Below are 23,609 nucleotides of genomic sequence, written 5' to 3' on the forward strand. Positions count from 1 at the left end.
TATGAATCAGGAAACCAAGGCTGAGAGACTGTGTGCGTTTTTGCCTCAGTTGAATACTCGAAGTGAGTTTATAATCCCGAACTCTGACCACAATTTGTCGTCCTTCCTGTGAAATTTCAAAGCCTTTCCCAACCAAAGCGGCTAAAATGTAACACAAACGAAGAACAACAAGAACATGCAACCCATGTCTCTGCTTAACTTGAGGGCGAGAATCCCCACCCAGGCCAGCCAGATTGGCAGCCGGCCACATGGAGACAGTTGGAAAACATATTTATTTATTTTTTTCCGTTTCCTTTTATATTCAATCTTTGCATTTCAGGCTAGGGAGCATGCAGCTCAGCCCTAAAAGAAAAAGAAAGTCCCTGATTGTTCTCACTCAGACAGCCACTTCTTAAAAGTCATTTCGCTCAATTCCACAAACCAGTCCCAGAGGAGTGATCTCCTTTGGCTGCACAGTACTGAGCTTGTCTTCATGTCTCTGGAATGCTCCAGGATTTCTTTTTTAAATGGTCACGTCATGTTGGTTGTTTTCAGGTCCTCAGAGCTCTCTCAGGCTTTTTCTCAAACACAGACACACGGTGCAAGGCCAAGTCCTCCGGTTTTAGCCCTGCTTCCTGTAGCAGATGGTAATCCTGCGTCTGAGACACTGAGGCTCCCTTTTGCTTTGCTAATAGCCCATGAGCCTTTGGGAAAACTTGATTGATAACATCTTTGGAAAAAAGTAAAAGAAAAACCTACTGGGATGACCTGTTCTGGTAATGGCTTGAGACCTAGCTTGGAACGTACCCAGCAGCGAAAACTTTGAAGGGCAGAAGCAAAAATTCAAACATTTTCAGACCCCAGTGCTTAGTAATTTGCCACCTCACTGTCCTGTGTTTTCTTTCCCTAGTGTTCATTTTTTATATACGTGACTTGACTAATTTCTAGGCTCGTTTCCAATGACGTAATGTAGAAAAGGAGTGGGGAGAGAATAAAGCAAAGAATGCACAATTCCTACAGTGAGAAATGAGTTTCACGATGAACTTAGGGAAAGGGCATTCTTCTCTTTCTCTTTTTTATTCTGTATTTTGGGTGGGGGAGAGGTTCAAAGAAGAAGAAAGATTGTCGGTTGATGCTAATAAGATTAGCTTAAGGTATTATTTAAAAAGAAAAGGGATTATTGAGGGGTCTGCCTGTGAGGAACAGAGACGAACATGTTAGCATCAGAAGAATAGGAAATGGTTAAGGAGGAAGCCCAACTAAGGGCACCTCTACGCACAAAAGCAAGAGAGGAGTGGTGAGCAGACACTCAACATTTCAGGGTCTCTGATGCTGGTGAGAAAGAAAATTGACAGGGGAGCTGAAGTCACACAGATTGAGCACATAGAAATTGGGGGCGGGGGGATGGACCACTACCTGAAACATCAGAGCAAGAATAGGAAACTCCGATTGGCTTTTCTGATGGGGCTGGGAGGCTGCAGGTGGGCCTTTTGGCATGCTGGAAATAATGGCGCTCTGTACGCTTGATGGAAATAATTTAGCGAAAGCACATGATTGCTACACGCAATTAGAACTTGGAATAAAACATGATTGCTGTTTTCATGTTTGCATATGTAGGATTATATTATAATTAAATGGAATAGTAACAAGAGGTGTGTGTAAATTATCTTCCTGGCTTGTGTGAAAAGAAGCACGAGTGGACCTAGAGCAGTGGGGAAAGCTCTGTCTACAGACTATTTGTTCCAGGAAATCCTACCACCTTGCTAGGAAGCTAAAGCTATTAGGGAGTTGGCCTCAAGTAAGACAACTGCCGGGATCCTGGCTTTGAATCATCAAAGGACCAAACTTTCACAGTTTAGGGAGAAGCATGAGCTCCTATGACTAGGTTGAGAGAATTTTTAGCAGGAGATTATCCTGTCTGTGTCAGACTGTGCCTTGTCTAAAGCAGTGTTCCCCATGAGAGGTCTGTTCCTATTGGCATATAGATTTGATCAAGGAGACACTTCTCACCTACATCCCTACCAGCTAATGATGTCCTACAACTGGCATTTCTTCTCTTGCTGTCTCTATCTCTTTGCTTAAAGCTAAAGATTAATTGGCTGACTCTTCTTCATTAAATGTTAACCCTTCATTATTAACCTAAGTAATTTGGGTCTCAGGCTGTGAGAATGAGAATGCGACATCCAGAATAGATAGATTTGTAATTAACAATTGGTGCATGGTGATAGATCCCAGATAAGGGACCAAGGAGGAAGAACATGGTTTGGGGAGCTGACATGTTGAGTTAGAGGTACCAACAGAACATCCAACTTGCACTGTTCAGAAGATGGTTGTAGGCACATTCCTAGAGCTCAAGATGTGAATGGATTAGGGATAGACATTTAGGAATCATCAGACATGTGGGTGATGAAACCAAGCCATAGGAGTGAATGAAATAACAACAGAGGATGAATGGAGACAGTGAGAAGCTGGTCAAGGGTGGGTCAGGGTGGAATACCAATTTTAAAGGTGAGTAGAGGCAGGCAGTCTCAGAAAGAGAAGAAGAAACCGGAGATGTAGTAGGAAAAGCAAGAGAGGCTGGTGTCAGGAAAGCTATGAGAGAAGTTTTGACATATAGAGCGAGTGACAGTGTCAGTGCTACAAATACGTCAACATAGTAAGGCTGAAAACACTGAAATTCAAATGCATGAGATTTCAAAGTGGTAAGTGGGAACACAGTGCAGGTCCAATAGGTATGTGTCTAATCTTTTAAAATGACTCAACCCAGTGTGATTCTTTCCAACAAAATGAAATTGGGCCAGGCTGTTTATTTACTTTTCACCCACCATCTCCTGTGACTCTCTGTTTGGCTAGAGCCTGCTGTTTTTCTGTTGGGGTCCCTGGTCATGGATCCCAGCTCCCCCTGGGAGTACCAGTAACACCCCTTCCATGTAGTCTAGGAAGGACCTTTCTGGACCGTTCTGGTTTCCACCTCCTTGGACAGGGAGAAAATGGGTTCGTCAACTGGCAGAGGGGTTGGGCAGCATGTTCAGTGGGGCTAGAGGAGCCTGTGGGGACTGACCAACGGTGTGGCAAGAGCAGGTTTCCAAGAGAATACAGGGTCAGATCCTTCATCCTGAAAGGCAGAAGGACACATGTGGGATAGGAAGGGAGAAATGTGCCCAATGTGCCGCTACCATATGTTGTTGGCCTGGTCAGGGACACTCACCGATCTCCTTGTCCTCTTCCTAGAGTGGGTTCGGAGTGGAGGAGTAAATTCTGAGCAGCAGATCCAAAAACAGCAGATGGAATATGGCTATCAAATAACATATTAAAAATTGCTTCAGGGGCATCTGGGTGGCTCAGTCGGTTAAGTGTCTGACTCTTGATCTCAGCTCAGGTCTTGGTCTCATGGTTGTGAATTCAAGCCTCACATTGGGCTCCATGCTGGGCGTGGGGCCTACTTAAAAAAAAGAAAAGAAAAGGAAAGAAAAGAAAAGAAAAGAATTGCCTCAGAATTTATACATCTGCCTGAACATTATTCCCAGCTCTAGTCATCTCCTCCCCTTATAAGGGGGATGCTTGTTCCAGAGATAAACTTATTACTCTGAATGCCTTTGGTGCTCTTCATCTCCTTTAAAGGTCCCCTTTATCTCCTTCTATATTAATTTTCTTTTGCTGCAAAACATAATGCCATGAACTTACTGGCTTAAAAGCAACACCCATTGATTAGCTCACTATTTTGTAAGTCAGAAGTCCTTGTGGGGTTTGGCTGTGTTCTTATCTGGAGGCTTAGGGAAAGCATCAGCTCCCAAACTCATTCAGGCTGTTTAAGAATCCTGTTTAGGGTGGTGAGGTGGCTCAGTGGGTTGAGCCTCCAACTTGGGCTGCGGTCATGATTCCACGGTTCGTGGGTTCCAGCCCTGTGTCAGGCTCTGTGCTGACAGCTCAGAGCCTTAGAGCCTGCTTCAGATTCTGGGTCTCCCTCTCTCTGCCCCTTCCCCAGTTTCTCTCTCTCCAAAAAAAAAAAAAAAAAAAAAAAGAATCGCGTTCAGTGCTGGCTGCCAGCTGGGGACCAATTCTCAAATTCTAGAGGCCGTGCTCATTTCTCATCACGTGGTCCCTCCATCTTCATGAGCAATAGTGTGTCCAGTCATTCTTAGGTGGGAATTTCTCTGACTTCTTCTGTCACCAACCAGAGAAAATGCTCTGCTTTTAAGGGATCATGTAATTAGACCTCGCTCACCTAAGTGACCTCTCTTTTAAGGTCAAACCTTAATTACATCTTCAAAATCCCTTTTGCCATGCAATGTGACGTTTGATGTCCCATCATATCCACAGAGAAGGGTCTTATACAAAAGTGAGAGTCTTTAGGGGTCATTCTTAGAATTCTGCCTACCACACTTTCACAGCCAGTGTTCTTTTTATAGGCCACCAGGAGTGAATCAACTCTTCTGGACGTGCACAAAAGTCATTTTGTGATTTGAATACAAAGAAATAGGTGCATTTTGTTTGCATGACCCATAAACAAGATCTGAAACTAATTTCAACGTGGAAGTTTTCTTATTTCATGTTTGATTAGGCTACCGAAAAGGGAATGCTTTTTACGGGAACTGATGTGTTGGAAGAAAAAAAAAAAAGAAAGAAATATTTGAATGGAAGCACAGTGCATAAGTACGTGAAGCCCAAAATTCTCTTCTCAGTTTTAGATGAACTGGTCTCCTGGGTCCCACATGTATTCACTAGCAATGGAATTTGTGTCTTAATTTCCCTTCCCCTCCCACCTGCAAGTGACACTGGGCCAGAGGAGTAAAATTCTTGTCCAGCTCAGCAGTTCTAAAGGGGAGCAAAGCCTCCTGGGCACTATTTGGAGAGACAGCAAGAGGCAGGCTTTTGCATTTCTGCGGCGTTTAGACAGACCGTGCCTCTATTACAGGTGGGTGGTCTAAATGATCTGTAGCCAGTTTAACTCCTTGGGGTCTTGGGTCCTGGAATATGACTAATATTTTTAAATCAACTCAGTTCTGGATGGTTTTCTGGAGACAAACCATTTAGAAATCAGAAGTGATTTTATGAAAACAAGGAGAAGCAGTTCCCCAAGGGGAACTTAGCTTCCTTACCTCGGACTTCCTTTCTCTGCCTTTCTTTAACCAAAAAAGTAAATACATAAACACATGAATACACAAATAAGCAAACAAACAAATAAATGCCTACTCGTTTTAACTAGTATGTAAGCAACCGAGCTCTCTCGAGCTTTGTAATGTGCTGTAGTGAGAGGGAGGGAAGGCTTCCACCTACCAAACCTACGGGATTCAGTAATGAAGACAAATTAGGAAAACAACCCTGGACTTCAGGATCAGTGTTACATAAACATGTCAAATTCTATGCTAAAAAAGAAGAAGCAGAATATATCTGTCAGAGGTGAAAGCCATCTCAAAGAATGAGGTGATACAACCCCACATTGATTTTTAAATTTGTAAGGCTAGGATTTGTAAGACACGTGTTAGGTGGCAGAAAGGAAGAAATAACACCGGATTAAAATGAATGCTCCTTCCCTTTTGGGATGAGCACTGGGTGTTGTATGGAAACCAATTTGACAATAAATTTCATATATTGAAAAAAAAATTAAAAAAAATGAATGCTCCTTCAAGAGACTAGCTGGGTGTAATAATGGGAATACTTTTATAAAATCTGTATATATAATATATATATTATACACACACACACACACACACACACACATATTCATTTTTCAGATTGTTCATTATTTGTGTCTGCCTGACGTTCCCTCACTACCATCATGCACTTTATGTAACCTGGCATTTTCTTTTTTAAAAAATTTTTTTTTCAACGTTTATTTATTTTAGGGACAGAGAGAGACAGAGCATGAACGGGGGAGGGGCAGAGAGAGAGGGAGACACAGAATCAGAAACAGGCTCCAGGCTCCGAGCCATCAGCCCAGAGCCTGACGCGGGGCTCGAACTCACGGACCGCGAGATCATGACCTGGCTGAAGTCGGACGCTTAACCGACTGCGCCACCCAGGCGCCCCTAACCTGGCATTTTCTATTTTAATTTTATCAGTGTGCTGGCCTTAAAATATTTTGTCCAAACCTATATGGAAACAAATGATTAAATTAAATATTTGATGAAATTAATTAAATATTAAACTTACTAAACTCTTCCTCTTGCCATCTCTTTCTTTTCCTTTTCTTTTCTTTTTTTTTTCCTGGCCCAGGATAAATATTTCCAAGTTTAAGATATCATCCTCTCAGTAACGGAACTTCAAGCAAAACCCGGTAGGTGGAGAATTTGATCTTTGATCATGTGTCTTTGAAACATGAGTGTTAGTTTATAATGTGTATTTAAAAATGACTCCAGAATCTTTTGTGACCTGAAGGTTTAGCTATCAACAAGAGTGAGGAGGGAAGATAGTATAATGTAAAGATTGAGAATATGGGCTTCTAAGTCAGCCAGACCCATTTACAAATTCTGGTCCTGCCTCTTCATATCCATGTGTCCTTGAACAAATTACTTAACCATTTTGAGCCTGTTTCCTCAACTAAAAATTGGGTATAATAATAAATTCTAAATATGATAATATGTAAAACTAAAGCAAACACTCAAGTATTAGCTATTATTATTTTTCCCACTCTGAGGACTTCAAGCACAATTACTTTAAAGTTAGGCTTTGAAAACTTCGTGATTTACCAAAAAAAAATCCCAGAAGAACTGGATCATTATGATCTGGTAGATGAAGCCTCTTCTCTGTGAACCCCATTAACTTCAACCCTGAACTTGAACCTTTGCCTCAAGGGTCTAGAAAGAATTTCATCCTTTGTTGCTCTTCTAAATATTCCTTTCACCCACTCCCTTTTTTTTCCCTTTAACCACCCACCAGTTCGTCAACATAACATTGACAGTCTTCTCTGTTTGTCTTGGCTGATTGATTTTCCTGAGTGCCATTAGAGGCATTAGCCTTCACCTGTCTTTGCTGGGTTATTTGGTTTGTAATGGCCTGGAATGCTCTTACACTTACCCTTTTGGAAGAGGTTAAGTTAGAACTCAGGCCTTGCCCATAAAGGATCCCGCTAGTTACAACGTCTTGCCTTGATATACAACCCTAGCAAATAGGAAGTGACAAAATGGCACTAAATTCCTTTCTGTATGGGCATAAAAATTCGTTGTCTCAATTCAGGAAGCTGAACGAAGAAGGACAACATTTTGTGTTTTTATAGGTATAACATGTGTAGGTTATTATGTAGAAGGCTGGGAAAACAGAGCACAGATTTTTTGGTGGCATGTTTCTTTTTAGATAAAAGTGCGTTCTTGGATATCCTAGAACAGGGGTTGGCAAACCATGATCCACGGGCCAAAATGGCTCTCTTTGTGTTTTGATGTTAATTGAACACAGGCTGGTTCATTTACATACTATCTATGACCGCTTTTATGCTACAACAGCGAAAGTTAGTAGTTAAAACAGAGTCCGTGTGGTCCACAAAGCTTAAGATATTTGTTCTCTGGCCCCTTATAGAAGAAGCGTGCCAACTCGTGTGTTTAAAGTAGAGCGAAGCTTCTGCAAAGTCTCTGTGGGCTTGCCTGGTGTGTTTTACCTAGCTGGTAAGGATACAGAAGCCATAATACAATTTCCTGGGACAGTCCTGGCCAGGGTCATTTCTCTGTTGCCCTCATAATGTATACATGAGGGAATTTATACTGATTTGATAGTGTATTTTGTTCTTTGGTTTAACAAATATATCCCCCACGGGTATGGATGCCAGGGTTCTCTAGGAACACAGAAGAACAGACAGAGGCTACAGTTATCACTGTGTTGAATCAATATGACCATCATCAGTCCTGAGGACTTCTAGGTATTTTTAAAATACCCGCATCCTGCAATTTAGCTCCTCATGTTGGAACATATATGAGAATTTTCGTGTTTTTTGGCCACAGAGAAAGCAAGAGAATTTACATCAGTGACTAGTTCCCCAGCCTCCCTCTTTGCCGATGCCTAAGGCTGTAAAAACACGTTTACCAGAAGTCTTCTTCACACAAACAAGATTCTTGACATGAATAGGACCTAAAACGTTATTATCTTATACAGGATAACCTGATAAGAGAGCACTTTGAGAGAGTATATTTATTCCCTAGCATTTTTTAGTGATTGTGGGATTTATGGTGACAGGTAAAGGAAAGTCTGTTAAAACTAAACCAGACAGCCCAAGAAGAGAAACAGAGATAATGGAAGAGTATTATGAAAGGAAAGATAATGTCTCCAAAAAAATTTTTATTTTCCATGGCTTCTCATTCATGAACACACAAACAATTTAAATATGGCATGGAATAGATGAGGCAGAAAAGAAATCTTGAGTCTGTGAAAGCAACCTGGAAATGTGTGAAGATGATGTATTGCCTGGAAATTAATCTTTGACTACACAGCTAAGTGCACAGTTATTTCAGGCATAAAATTCCTGCCTTACTAATTGATTAGTTTTCTTATATTAAATGTCCCACCTACTCCAAAGAATTCCCCCTGCTGCCATCAGGAGAACAAATTGGAACTATTTTATGAACTTGCAAGCTACAAGAGTAGAAAGTTCTACAACTTTGAAAAAAACAACAGCTTGATAAAGGGAGTTGGTTTGAGTATATGATTTTAGATTGTGACTCTTATCCCATCTGGGAAAACGTGGGACTTAGGGAAGCAGTGCAACCAGTTCTGAGGCAAGAATACAAGAATTTGTGTTTTATACACCAAGAGAACCAAAAGCCAGCAACGTCATCCAGCTGGGTAAAGGGAGAAAGAATCCAGATAGAGGACCACTGCAGGGCAAAAGTGGAGACGAGCCATGAGCAGAAATGCAAAGCGACAGATGGGATTTGGTAGAGATGCGTTTGGGGCAGATGAAGGTTGGGAACTGTACTACTGGCACTTCTATAAAGTATCTGTAGCCACAGCTGGGGGTAACTTGGAATTGTTCATATTATATCAGTCAAGGTCCAGTCAAGGGTCAGAAACCACAACCACCTATTTCAGGAGAAAAGAATTAATATGAAGAATTGACTAGATATTGAAGAACCTAAAAGGCAAAAAATGAACATCAATTATCAGAAAGGTGGCAACTGACAAGAACAGCTGTAGTCTGGAGGAGCGAAGGGAAGGATTGGAGAATGGGTCCCACGGACTGAAAACCGACCACTGAGGAGGGTGCCATGCTAGTTTGCTTGGGCTGCCATGAAAAAATAGCACAGACTGGGTGGCCTAAACAACAGGAATTTATTTTCTCAGTTCTGGACACTGGACATCCAGGATCGAGGTGCCAGCAGAGTCATTTTCTAATGAGGGTTGTCTTCCCGGCTGGCTGATGGCCACCTTCTTGCTGTGTGCTCACGTGGCCATTCCTGAGAGCATGCTAGTGGAGAGAGAGAGAGATTAGGATTCAGACCCCGACCTTATGACCTTGTTTAACCTTAATTATCTCCTAAAAGCCTAGTCTCTGAATGCAGTCACAATGGGGGTCAGGGCATCAACATATGTGCTTTGAGTGGACACAGTTCAGCCCATCGTGGGGGTGCCAGCTGGCCTGGCACTCGTGTATGTGAAGTGAGGAGTGAGGAGGCTGGTCCATGAGTGCTGAAAACCAGCAAACTGCTCCCGGAGAGAACTGCCAATGCCAAGGTGGAGGAAGCAGAGCTGTGTAACACAGAAAGGGACGGCATCCTTCCTCCTCAAGTCTTCTAGTCTCCCTCCAGAATCCCCTGGCAAAGCAGAATGGGGTGCGCAAAGCCCCCATCTCCATCAGCACAAAGCAGCCTGTAAAAGGAGAAATTGCCACTGAGAGGCAAGAGCTAAATGAGAAGTTCAATAGAACTGTGACAGAGATTGCTTGTTGCTTATTTTTAACCTCTCTTCTTCCTTTCATTTCTAGTAATAGAACCCTCAATTATTAGGAAGGCAAAACTCAGCGAAAGGATGTTTCTCAGCCTTCCTTGCAGCTAGATATGGTCATAGTCATGCGACCATATTTTAACCAATATATGAAAATGAAAATTTTATGTGGGGGCTTCCAAGAAGTGTTTTGTTTTTATTTATTTTTTATTTTTTTGCTCCTTCTTCCATCCTGCTCAGAGTGTAGATAGGATGGCTGGTGCTCTATCAGCCATATTGGACATGAGGACAAGAAGCACTCTCAAGGGGGCACCTGGTAGGCTCAGTCAATTAAGCATCTCTTGATTTCAGCTCAAGTCATGATCTCCCAGATTCTGAGATCTAGCCTTGCATCAGGCTCCAGGCTGACAGCGCAGAGCTTGCTTGGGATTCTCTTTGCCTCTCCCTCTGTGTGCGTGCATGTACTCTCTCTTGTTACCCCTCTCTCAAAATAAATAAATAAACATTTAACAAAACAAACAAGAACTACTCTCAAGGATGGCAAAGGAGCTGTGGACTCTGCAAAGTAACCATGCTCATCCTGGATTGCTAACTTCCAGATTCCTTTTATGTATATGAGAGAGATTAACTTCTATCTTGTTTAAGCTGTTACAGCTTTTCTCATATATGCAGCCCAAACTAATCCTAAGGCAGATGACTCTAGGCTAGCTTGGACAGGTAGATCTATCTTGCTTAAAAGATGGTCATCATTCTTCAAACTAAAGTTTGAAATTACCCTCATGGAACTTTAATTTGTTTGAATGTTTATTTTTGAGAGAGAGAGAGAGCACGAGCAAGGGAGGGACATAGAGAGAGGGAAACGCAGAATCCGAAGCAAGGGCCAGGCTCTGAGCTGTCAGTACAGAGCCTGATGCAAGACTCAAACTCACAAACTCCGAGATCATGACCTGAGCCAAAGTCAGATGCTTAACCCAACTGAGCGACCCAGGTGCCCCATCATCATGGTACTTTAAATTTTAGTTGGCTTTGTTATTAAAAGAATTACTAAAACATCTCTTTATTTAGAATTTAGTTAGATCAGAAATACTTCCATGAGGATTAAGGGAGCATAACAGTCCATAGCTTACAATAGATTTGTTCAGTCAGATTATTTTTTCCAATGCTAAGCGAAGATCAATTGCTAAGATTTGAAGTATTTTTATAGAAATTGTTTGGGTGCCTTATAAAAATGATACTAATCCTCACATCTGAAGATTTGGGTGACTTAGGAAAATTGCTACTAATTCTTACAACAAACCCAAGAAAAGATGTTCTTATCCCCATTTTACATATAAGGAAACTGAGGCCCAGGAAAGCTAAGTATATAGCTGAGGATCTGCTGTGAGTAATGGTGCTTGGGATTTGAAACAGCCTTTCTCTATACAACTCTGGCACCAACTAGACTAGTTAGAATTCAATTATATTATGAATTACATAGACTTGGTGAATGAATATGGGATACTAACCACTATTTATATCATTTATATGGAAAGATAAATTTTAAACCACCAGTTGGGGCGTGCTCGTTATTATTAGTGGCACAAACATCACCAAAATATTTTTAGTAGAATTTACAGAATATCTGGTTGGTTGTTGAGCAAGAGATGCAGGATGTACAACTAGAATTTTGAAATCTAAATCAAGCAGGGATCTTTCCATTGCAAGGGTAATGGAAAAATGCTTTAAATGTGTATCCCTAAGCTAAGGTATAACCAAATCTCCCTTTAGCTGAATTCACCTAACTCAGGCTGGTCTCCCACACAGGCAGTGTGCAGTCGACCCCTGTGGTTCCCACTGTCACCACGGCTCCTCTGAGCCTCAGCTCACGCTTCCACGTGGCTCGGGCTTTTGAGCTCTCCACCCTGAGACTTTTGGTTTGGGACTTTGCCCCTGGCCTTGGTGGCTCTTTGGCAGGCCTGGAGGCACTCAACTTGCAGCCACCTTCAACATCCAACATCTTGGGAGATGTGGAAATCTTTGAATCTCATCTGTGCTGCATGCTGGCTTGAAGAAATCAGAGGGGACCGTGGGAGGTATCCATTCACTGGCCTAGGCTCTCTCTGCTTAAATACACGGAGCCGTCTTGTCCACTTTGCTGCCACTCTCCTGAATTGGTGTGAGATGGACTTTGAGTTAGTCCCTTTAGCACCACAGATGGGAAGTGGGGAACAAAACCCTTTAAGCTGGGAGATTTTCAAACTTGCCTGAGAGTCTTGGTCTGCCCCACCCCAGCAGGGCTTTCAAGGTTGGGGGAGTGGAAGGTAGAGAAGAGGTTGAAGAGCAGGCTGGGAAGTCTCCTCACCAGCATCTCAGAGCTGATTTCTCTCTCCAGCCTTTTTCCTGCCCAGGAAGTGATCTTGTCCCCCTCCTGGGGTAGGGGTGGGGCTGGGGGTGGGGACACAAGAAACTGCTGTCAATCCCTGTCCTACATTATTTCCTTCAGGACTTTATGTTCTACCCTAGGCTCTGGCTTACTCTTCCATCAAACCCTTTTAGAAATCCAAACAAAACCACTTCTTTCTCGTACTCTTAGCTCTCACAAATCAAAAATGCTTGGGTTTTAGACTATTAAGCCTCCATGACTTAAAAAAAAAAAAATCACTGAGTCAGTGGAAGTCTTTGTCTGTGTTTGCCCTCCATCCATGCAGCCATAGATGCTCTGGACCCAGCACATGGAGAGCCACAGGGCAACAGGGATAATTTTCAGAAAGGAAAACCTCTCCTTAAAATCTCTGTGTATTATCTAATTACATATATAACAGAAACCAGCTTAAGCTAGGTTAAAGAGAAAAGAAAGGAATTTATTGGCAGAAATCCCCATTGGTTCTTGTACCTTGTCAACTCTTGCTCGTTCTTCCTGTCTCCCTGGATATAATCATTAGGGAGCCCCAGAGCTCTTTCCATTCTCTGTCTGTGCTCCCTGGAGGATTTCTCTCAGACTCAGACATCTCAAGTCCCACTATACACATACGACTCCCAAATTCATGTCTGTAATTCAGTGCTCTGATTTCAGCTCCATATTCATACAGCCAACTATCTACTGGATGTGATCCTTGTGGCCAACTCAAACCACTCTCAAATGTGGCATGTCCAAAACCAAAGTCCTGATTTTCCTTAATCCTCTTCTTTCTCCATGCCCATTAATGACTGTCCCTTCAGTTATCAGACCAAAACCTTACAGCGTTCCCTTCCCCCTCATTAATTCACGACCATTACCAAACATTTGCAAATTCTGTGGTCACTCCTGTAGGAACACATCCAGAATCTGCTAGCTCCTCTGTTAATATGTTGGTCCACATCATCATCATATCCACCAAAGTATTGCAACTGCCTTCCAGTTGGTCTCCCTTGTCCATCTAGAGTTTATTTACAGTCATCAGGGTGAGCATTCTAAAATGTGATTCCTTTCAGTTAATTACTGTGATTGAAGCTCTTTAATTGCCTCCCATCTTGCTCAGAGTAAAATCCAAAATTGTCATCATCACTTTCAAGCTTCCCATGACCTGAGCCCTGGTCACTGCTCTGACTTATCCCTGGCCCCTTTGTACTCCAGGAAATTCACCTCCTATTTCACAAACACAACAAACAGGCCTTTTGCACTTGCTGTTTCTTCTACCTGGTACGCTTTTTCTTCAGACATTTCTATGATTTATTCACTCACTCCCCTTGGATATCTACTCAAATGTCATCTTATAAATATACCTTTCATCTGAATTCTTTTTTTTTTTTTTAAGTAGGCTCCACACACAAATGCAGAACTTGAACTCATGATCCTAAGGTCAAGTCCTGAGCTGAGATCAAGAGTCGGACACTTAACCAACTGAGCCTCCCAGGCACCCCTCATCTGCATTCTTTATAAGATACCAATTTCTTCCCTTGACAGGACACTCCCTATTTTCCTAATCCTGTTTTATTAATTTTCCATTTGTTATATTTGTTCATTGTCGGTCTTCTCACCTCTCCCACGATGCCCACCAGAATGTCAGCTTTATGAGGGTGGGAACTTTGTTTTATAGTAATGTCATAGTAGTCTCATATTTTTAACATAAGAACTTATCTAGCATTTACTAGATGCTCAACAAATATTTATTAAATAAGAGAAGAAACACACAAGCAAACAAATTAGGGTATATCAATTAGACACATTGCTTCATGATAGATCACCCCAAACCCTGACTTAAAATGATAAAAAAAAAATTACTTGTACATCTATGAGTCAGATGGATGGATCTACTGATCTGGGCAAGATTTGGCTAATCTTGGCTGGGCTTGCTCATAAATTTGTGATTAGCCTAGTGGGTCAAATGAGGACTGGCAGGTCTAGGATATCTTCAATGCCTCATTCACATGTCCAGTGGTTGAGTGGCTCTTGGCTGGGACAAAGGCTGTGAGTGGGTAACATGTCTATTTACCTTGAAGGCTACACTGAGCTTGTTCTCATAGGAAGCAGGGGAGAAGAAAGAGAGACAGACAGACAAACAGACTGAGGAAGTGTGGAGACTTCTATATAATTTTTACTACATTCCACTGTTTAATGCAAGTCAGAAGGCCATCCCAGACTCAGGACAGGTTAACTTATTCCAGCACTGAGAGGAGCTGAAATCCCAAGAGTGTGGCAAGAGTACCGGACAGGGGGAGGGGTGAGAATTGCTGCTATTTACACAAATCATTCTGCCACATAGAGTGTCTTGTGGAATCAAGGAAGACTTTAACAACCAGACCTAGGAAGACTTAACATTCACCTATGGAACTTATGGAACCTCTGTCTACATTCTGACATTAAAGTAACTCTGTTTCCAATTCCCAGACTCTGAATCTTGCAGTTCAGATTTTAGATTCCCAGGAGAAATAATTGGCCTAACTTGGATCAGGAGTTCCTCTTGGCCCTTCCTTGTCCCAATTCAGACTGACTAGAAGGAAGGATTAAATTTAGACCCTGTAGATCAAGGGGCAATTCCCAAAGAGGTGGAAATTATCAGGGAAATTAAAGGAGAATCCAAAAAAGATGTATCACAACATCTAAATTCAAGTTTTGAAATCCTAAAATTTTAAAGTTATTGCCTTTAAAATATTCAGATATCCAAGAAATACATGGAAGAGATTTCTCTTCGGGAACTGTAGCACATATGAATCTGTAAGAGGCACTGAAAATATTTAAATAAATTGAATTAACAAGTAACCAAGGATGGTTCTAGGCTAATATGGTGTAAAAATTATAGTATTATTCTATATTTCTCTTACTTTCATTTGGATCTATGTGATATCTTTCTCACGCTTTGTTGAATTTTCCTTCAGTATTGAACTTGGCTGTTGGCCTCTCTGTGAATTTATGAGACAAAGAAATGAAGAAAACAATAATGAAAGATATTAAGTGTCTTAATCTTATATTGCTGGTGTAACAAATTTAAGTGCCTTAAAATATTTATTTTCTTACAGTCCTGGAGGTCAGAAGTCCAAAATGGGTTTCAGTGGGCTAAAGTCAAGATGTTGCCAGGATCATATTCCTTCTTGAGGCTCTAAGGGAGAATCCATTTCTTTGCCTTTTTCCAGCTTCTAGAAACCATCTGCATTCCTTGGCTTATGGCCCCTTATTCAAATCACTCCAACCTCCGCTTCTCTGGTCATCACACACATCTCCTTCTCTGACTCTAATTCTCTTATTCCATCATTCTTTCATTTATAAGGACACTTGTGATTACATTGGACTCACCAAGATAATCTCTCCATCTCAAGGTTTTCAACTTAATTAAATTTGCAAAGCCCCTTTTGCTATATGAGGTAACATATTTACAAATGTCCTGGGGATTTGAACCTGGATATCTTTGGGGGGCCGTTAGTCTTCCTACCACATGAGGTAAATATAAAAACTAGACCAAACCATCTTTGGTCATGTAGATTCCACATTTTTCCAAATGTAGGAGGTTCTCACTCTTTATAGAACATTGGAACCTTCGACAAGTAGGGTTCTGCCTATACATATTTAACTGATTGATTTGCCTCCTCAGATAGAAGACTAAACTCGAATTTGTGAATTTGATATCATTATGCTATTGCAGAAATAATAACATTTCCAAGTATGTATTCATCATTCAGTAATGGTTGTTAAACCGCTCTGAACTGTGTGGTTCATAAATTATCCTACAGCATTGGCAGGCAGAACTGCCACTGTTGTCGAGTCTTTAAGACACTTTCATTTTTGGCAGGGTGGTTTTGCTCTAGCTTTCTTCATTCATCACTGAGAATCATAATTCTTCATAAAATCCTTAACCCTCCATCTGAATCCTCCCAAGAGATCAACTCTACACAAGCTCCTGGTCAGTGCCGCTGGGCCTCTGTTTCTAGGTCATTATGGTACTCTGTGGGCCCTCAATAATCTTGCAGACAGTTTGTCTGGCTTGAGAATATACATTGCAATTTAATTTACATTAAACTGGCCTCCAGGTACTAATGTGGTGCTTAGAGGAATCTTGCTAAACTAGTTGACTTTTCACAGAATACCTGCCTTATACAGAGTCATGCATTGCAGAGTATCTGGAGAAATTGTTTAGTCCTCCCCAGAGGACTTTGTCCTGCTTTTAAAAATCCATCAGTCCTTTAAAGGACAGCTAGAGTCTCACTCTTGGAAACGTTTCTGCCAAATACACATTCACCTAATAGGAGTACTTGGCAAGGTTCAAGTTCTAATGATTCTGGTCTCCCAAATTCTAGTGTGTGTGTGTGTGTGTGTGTGTGTGTGTGTGTGTGTGTGTGTGTGGTTTCCCCATACCACCAAGCAATTTTCAGACAGCAGCTAGGTGTCCTATATTCAACTCAATTCTGCCACTCTCTACCTGGAAAGTGCCAGATCCCTCAGGTTAAGGGCTCCATCCTAGAAGACTGACCCCCTCCCCTGACTTCATGCCAGTGCAAGTTATCACCTGTGATTCTGACTTACTGGCTATAGATAGAAGGTTTCCATAACCCCCTTCTTGGGTTCAATTAATTCCTAGGGCAGCTCACAGGACTCAGAGAAACATTTTACTTACTAGATCACTAATTTATTATAAAAAGAAATAACTTAGGAACAGCCAGATGGAAAAGAAGCATAGGGCAAATCATGGGGAAAGAGTACAGAGCTCCATGCCCTCTCCAAGTACACCACTCTCCCCAAATTTACTTGTGTTTACCATTCCAGATCGCTCTGAACCCCCATCCTTTTGAGTTTTTATGGAAGCCTCATCACACAGGCACAACTGATTAAATCATTAGCCATCGGTGACTGAACTCAATCTCTAGCCCCTTTCTCCTCTCCCTGGAGTTGGGGAAGAGGGTATGAGACTGAAAATCCCAACCCTCTGATCACACAGTTTGTGCCTTTGGTGACCAGACCTCTCCTTAGGGGATCTAGGAAGATTCCCAAAGTTACTCATTAACATAACAAAAGGCACCTTCAAAGCTCTTGTCACTTAGGAAATTTCAAGGATTTTAGTAGCTCTATGCAAGAACTGGGATGAAAATCAAATATACATATTTCTAATTTATAAATCACAATATCACAAGTGTCCAAAGGGAGTGCTTCTCAATCACATTTGATGGTTATGGAGCCAAAAGGCGATATTACAGTTGGGTCCTGGGAAGATGCTGAGGGCAAGGCCAGGAGAGCAAGTCCAAAGGAAGTTCAATCATCAAGGGGGTTAAGCAAACCATGGACAATAAGATGGCCTGTGAAAAATCAGGGGATTAAGGACACAGGAAACTAGAAATGAGGAGGAGCTGGCAGGAATGGACAATGAGAGATGATGAATGGACTCTGGAGACAAAGTGCATATTCTTAGTTAGGTTCACTTTTAATACGCCTATAAGGTTAAGCTATATTCTTTTAAAGAGGCTCACATATACACCACAGCATTGCTTATCATGACAAAAACAAATAAATAAAAAATGGCTGGTTAAATAAATTATAATCTCTGCGATGGACTCTTCCTCTTGGTAACAGAATAAAGATTTGTATGTGTGGAGATGGAAAGGCCTCCAAGATATACTATTAAGTGGGAAAAAACAAGGTATAGAGTATGTACATGCAGATAAATGCCTTTTTTTCCCTATGAAAACTATGCAAAAAAAATACTAGAGGTGGGCACTTCAGGGAGTGATTCTGGGGGTGGAGAAAGAGACTTTCTTGTGTCTTTCTATACTATTTGAACTTTGTGATCATGTATCTATATTTCTTTTGTTGTTTCTAATATCAGCAATGGTGATCTAGGATAGGATTGTGGATCTTTTTTTTTGTTTCTTGTTTGTACCTCTGTGCTATTTTTTTAACCCAATAAATATTTTTAGGAAGAAATTATATAAAGGAGCACAGTAAGACAGACATCTCTAAACAGAATTATTCTCCTCCTTTTCTCCACTTTCAAAGCATAATTACCTCTCCTTTGGGACTTACTTCCTATATTCCATTTTTTTTTTTCACACAACTAGTAAATTCAGGTTCATGACTTGAATTTAGGACTTTCTGACTCTAAAATCTTGAATATATTTCATATCAATTCTAAGTGAAACCCAATGGAATGTTCATGTTCAAGCCTAACTCGCCTTGTAAATTGCTACCTGGTCTTCTTACCCAGGGAAATTCATTCATGGAAGAGAATATTTGCACTCATAAAGTTATTTATTTGTTTTATGTTGTCTTTTCTTCATAACTAGATTCTAATCCGTGAACAGGATTATATCTTCCTTTTCTTTATAAAGTGAATAGCTCCTCATCTATAAATTTGCAGAGTAAACACTCAAACCTATGCTGAAAAAATGAAATGAGATGCATGCACATGTAAACAGTAAATGTCCTAAGGTACCAATTATATGATTACTCATAGTTTTCATCTCTGAAGGGCTGCCTGGATCCCTGTTGAGAAGGGTAGGATCAATGAGCATTGTCTACTGTGGGACTGCCCTGGTTTACAAACCTGTTTGTCTTCATGTAATTTAGCCCTTCTTTTCACTCTCCAAGCATCCTGGTTCAGACAATAAATCAAATGATCATCCTAACTATGGGTGTAGGAAAGAGAAGTAGCAGTGTATGTGCAATGTATTTGTCATCCTGTGCTAACGCTTTTACTTCTATAAATATAAGAATTCAAAGGACAGGGTCAACTTCTAGGGAGAAGAGTCTGTACACTAGTCATGAGCCATCTGGGCTCTAGTGATGCAGCAGAGATGATAGCAAAGTCTAGCTAAACCAGTTGGAGTAGAATAGAAATCCATAATATCTATCACAGATACAAAGATCTTGGGCAAAAAGCTGTTAAGATAAATGACCTTCCCTGAAGATGAGATTAGGAGTCACTCCAGAACTGGCCAGGATCTCAGCCTACAGATTCCAATCTCTGGGATTCCAGCTGAGAAGTTCTGGGAAGAAAAGTTGCAGAAATGGAGCATTTATTCTCTAGGGTTTGGGTAGCTGGAGAGATTCAGAACATAGAAGCTTCTAGAACATCAGCAGATATGCTATGACTCAGTCATTAGGACTAGAGAGGTAACAAGAGTTCACTGATCATTTGCACTCAGATATTCATGGAGAGAACCAACAAGCAATGATTCTGTTTACTATCTCTTCCATAAACCATGGGTAATGAGATCAGTGATTATTTGCGATGCTGGCTAGCACTGAACATACAAACTGTCCATTGAGTTTCCCTTAGAGTTGATACGCAGGATAGTATAAAGGGGAAGAACTTTGGATCTGGGGGAGAGACAGACATAGGTCTGAGTCTCAAATCTGCCACTTCTTAGCTGTGAGATGCTAGACAAATAACCCAACCTCAAAGCCTCAACATCTTCATCTGGGAAATGGGGAAAATAAGAATGGTGACCAAAAAGTGCTGTTGTGAAGTTTCAATAAGACAGCAGAGAGCCTGGCACATAGCAAGTGCCCAATAGATGCCAGTTATGTCACTTATATTAAAGACAATAGTTTCCTTCTGTATTCAGATTGACCAGTGTAGTGTCTTATCTCCACATGACTGGCCCAGAACTACTGTCCCCCTCTACTGCATGTGATGTCCCCCTCTACTGCAAGCATGTGGTGTCCTTGGACGTAGCAGCTTCCTTTGTGATCTAAGGCTCTGGTCAGTGGAGAAGAGCTCAGCACTGCCACACAGCTGGGAAGTGTCCTGGGTATGCATCTAAAGCTGGGAACTGGCCTCAGGGAGAATTGTTTTGGAGATAAAGAAGTTGCTATTTTGGCTTACTCACAGCAAGGATTCACTGATGGCACAAAAAGAGTGTTTTTTGTCCACTCCTATTGCAGATACATTCCAGCTGTTTTCGGCTGAACTGCCCTTGTTCCCCACCCTTAGATAATCCAAATATTTCTCTTAGGTATATCCTTTCTTCTTAAAAAGGAGGAAAAAAAATAAGAAAAGGAAAAGGTGTTTTCACTCTAGTAAAGAGGACGGGAGAGGTAACTCACCACTCATTTACATCAGTTTTTTCCTCTTTTTCTCTCCCTATACCTCAAAGCTCTGGAAGATATACATGATAAAAGCACCCTGTCAACCACGGACACATCCCACAGCCATTTCCCCCTTGTGACAGCTCATAAAATGCTGCATAATAGTTCCTGTGTGAGTATGAGAAAATACTGAAACAACGTCAAGAGAATCAAGCAAAAGGCAACTGGTCCCCTGGATCCGTCTTCATTGGGTCCCACTGGACAACTTTTTTTGCCGGATGAACGGTAGAGGCTGGTAATACCACAGGTGAGTGGTACCGAGTTAGCAGGTAGGCGCAGGGCAGAGTTTATTTGGTGGCTGCAGCCATTCAGAACTCAATCTTCCCCATTCCCCAGTAAGCTAGAGATTTCCTGTCAGGAATATTTTTTCTTTAGCTTTGAGAATTCAGAGAATGATCGAGAAAAACCGCGAACTCGGCGTGCTCTCAGCTTCATTTCCCATCCTCTTCTCTGCTCTCCAAGGTGGTGAGGCTGAACCTGCCTGCAAGGCCGATTCTTAGACTCTCATGTTAGTTGGTTTCTGGCTTTTGAGCCTTGCAAGATACTGGCCAGAGGCTATAGTGTGGGGTTAGGAGTAGGGGTGCAGGAGGAAGGGTACACACAGGACAGCTCTCTGCTTTGAATGGCTTCTCCAGCAGTGACTGCTTCTTTCCTTTGGCTCAGCTCCCACTGGACAGGTCGGCTGTGGTACCAGCTACTGTCTGGTGACCTTGGCTCTGGGTTCTTGGGACCTCCATTTACATCCCTTTGTCTCTCTGCTGTTGTTTATCTCTGCCTGGCTTCACTATCTCTTGTTTGGCTTCCAGCTCTTCTATCACCCCTGTAACTATCTCCCAGCATGGATTTCTCTTTAAAAAAAGATAGTGGTTTCCTTGTTGGACCCTGACTATTACAAGTAGATGGGTGGGAAGAAAGCAAGTATATTTAAATACTTTTCAACCAATAAATACAGGGAAGATTTGTTACTACATTACCTTGGAAACAAGCTGACTTGCTTAACACAAACATTTGGAAGCCACTCATAATTAGACCTTTATCGTCTCAACAATGTAAAATAGTTTTGAAATCTGAAAGTCAAGGCAAATGTATTAGGTATGCAACAGAGAAAGATGGAAGGGCTCCCAGTATTCCCTTTCACCCCATCTTGCAGGGCTCATGTTCACTGCCTGTATTACTTCTTCCCCTTTGGCTCCCTGTGCAGAAAAAGAGCAGGGGTATGGGTAGATGTGAGTAAAGCATTCTCTGGAACTTCTTGGGTTCTTTTGTTCCTTTGCCTCAAGGGCTGAGTGAGTGAGACAGATTTATTTGTGCCGGGAAAACTGTATGTTGTGGTAAGCAACTCCCTCTTTTTTCTTGGCTCCATTAGGCCCTCATTCTATTGGAGTCTGAGGTTTGAGTAAAAATGCAAAAACATACTTTCTATTATGATCTGCAGTTTTTCAGAGGAGAACCCTCATAAATGTTCAATACAGCTTTTATATATGAGATGCATAAAATGCGGTAAATATACACACAGTCATTTGTGTTGTTGCTGCTCTGAAAAGCATGCTTTAAAAACTAGAATTTCAAAGTAGCCTACTTGAGGACATTTAATTCCACCTGGGACGTGGGTGGCACGAGACCCAGGGGCAGCTCAGGCACTGTATTGACTTTGTGCACCTTTAGCCACAAGGCAGGAATTCACAGCAAACCAGCTTCTTAGTATAGTTCCAATAAAATCAGAAGCATCCAGGCCAGTTATAAAACAAGGCTTTCATTTATAGAAGGAAAGTGTTATATAGAGTGATATTCAACTGCTGAAGAAGCCATCTTGATTCATTTGATAGCAACAGCCTGTTGGAATTTTCTGGGCGCTTTACAGGTCCCTAAACCTTCTAAATGAACAAAACTGACATGAGTTGTGTTACTTACCTATACTTAACAAAAATGAGCTTATCCCCAACTGTACTTTAAAAAAGGTAAAAAGATGTATTTCAAAGAGTCATTTATGGATTTAAAAAGATTATTTCCCATACCAGAGCCTAAGAGGCACAGAATACCATACAATTCAAACAAGGGCTTTTGTAGTAGTTCCACTGCTTAGAATTCTTCAGCTAGCACGATGCTCATGTGACAAGATGATTTGTTGAGACGTTATTTTTCCGATGTTCCTCTTTTCTCTAGTTTCGAGCAGCGAGGCAGTTTTCGGTGTTCTCTTGACCCAGGAGATGTCCCTGTCTCTTGTCAGCAGCCTTACCTCATTAAGGGGATTATGTTGGGGGTGTGCAAGGGGAAGAGTTGGATAAGTGTATGCTCCTTCTCACTGGTGTATCTACTACTAAGTAAAGCAGAGGAGGGACAATGCAATTCCCATGACATACTTTCCAGAACTGAAATGCACAATAGCAGCTTATTGAATGAAGAAAGTAAGGTCAAGAGAAGCTAAGTAGCTTCTTCATGGTCACACAGTTAGTAAGTGCTATAACAGAACTTGAAATCTTATAACAAATACAAAATAAATATGAAATAATAAGGGTTAACTGTGATTGTTAGCATCTATCTATCTATCTATCTATCTATCTATCTATCTATCTATCTATATTAACCCCGTGACCCCCAGTTCTATCCCTAAAACTCAATTTTCTTCATGTATTCTGTGAACATAACAACACTCCTTGGGATGTGGAGAGCTGATATTTGCAGATCAAAAAGTCATGATCATTGCTTAAAGTACACCACCAACCTTATTCCATTTCCTTTTCCTTATTTCCCATAATCAAATAATACAAGCTACCAAAACATTTTTCTAAGCTACCATTTAAACCTATCACTTTCTGCTGTCCTCTCTCCTTTACCTATCTCCCCCTAGCTTGCCCCCAATTCTCCACTCCTTTCCCCACCCCACCCCCAACACATAATTCCTGGTAGGTTGGCTGGAGGTTGAAACAGTCCCGTGTTACATGGCTTCTGTCTTCAACAGTCCTGAACTCTTTTTTTCTTTAAATCTATATTTAAATGTTTATTTTGAGAGAGAGAGAGAGCAAGCAGGGGAGGTGCAGAGAGAGAGGGAGAGAGAGAATCCCAAGCAGGCTTGCCCTGTCAGCAAGGAGTCTGAATCAGGCTCAGTCTCACAAACTGTGAAATCATGACCTGAGCTGGGCACTTAACCAACTGATTCGGGCACTTGACCAACTAAGCCATCCAAGTGCCCCAACAATCCTGAATTCTTATTGTCATTGGGAGTTTGTTTGTT

General features: G+C 41.4%; 1 long non-coding RNA gene across 1 annotated transcript in view; it reads left to right on the forward strand.

Moving 5' to 3' along the window:
• The window catches only part of LOC111560882, a 92,014-nt gene that overhangs the window by 25,827 nt on the left and 42,578 nt on the right, over positions 1–23,609 (forward strand). Inside the window, exons 2-3 of the long non-coding RNA XR_006599654.1 lie at positions 6,196–6,256; positions 20,386–20,624. This is a non-coding gene — a long non-coding RNA (uncharacterized LOC111560882). The remainder of the gene's footprint in view (positions 1–6,195; positions 6,257–20,385; positions 20,625–23,609) is intronic.

Source organism: Felis catus, chromosome B3, assembly GCF_018350175.1.
Source record: "Felis catus isolate Fca126 chromosome B3, F.catus_Fca126_mat1.0, whole genome shotgun sequence".
Lineage (NCBI taxonomy): Eukaryota > Metazoa > Chordata > Mammalia > Carnivora > Felidae > Felis > Felis catus.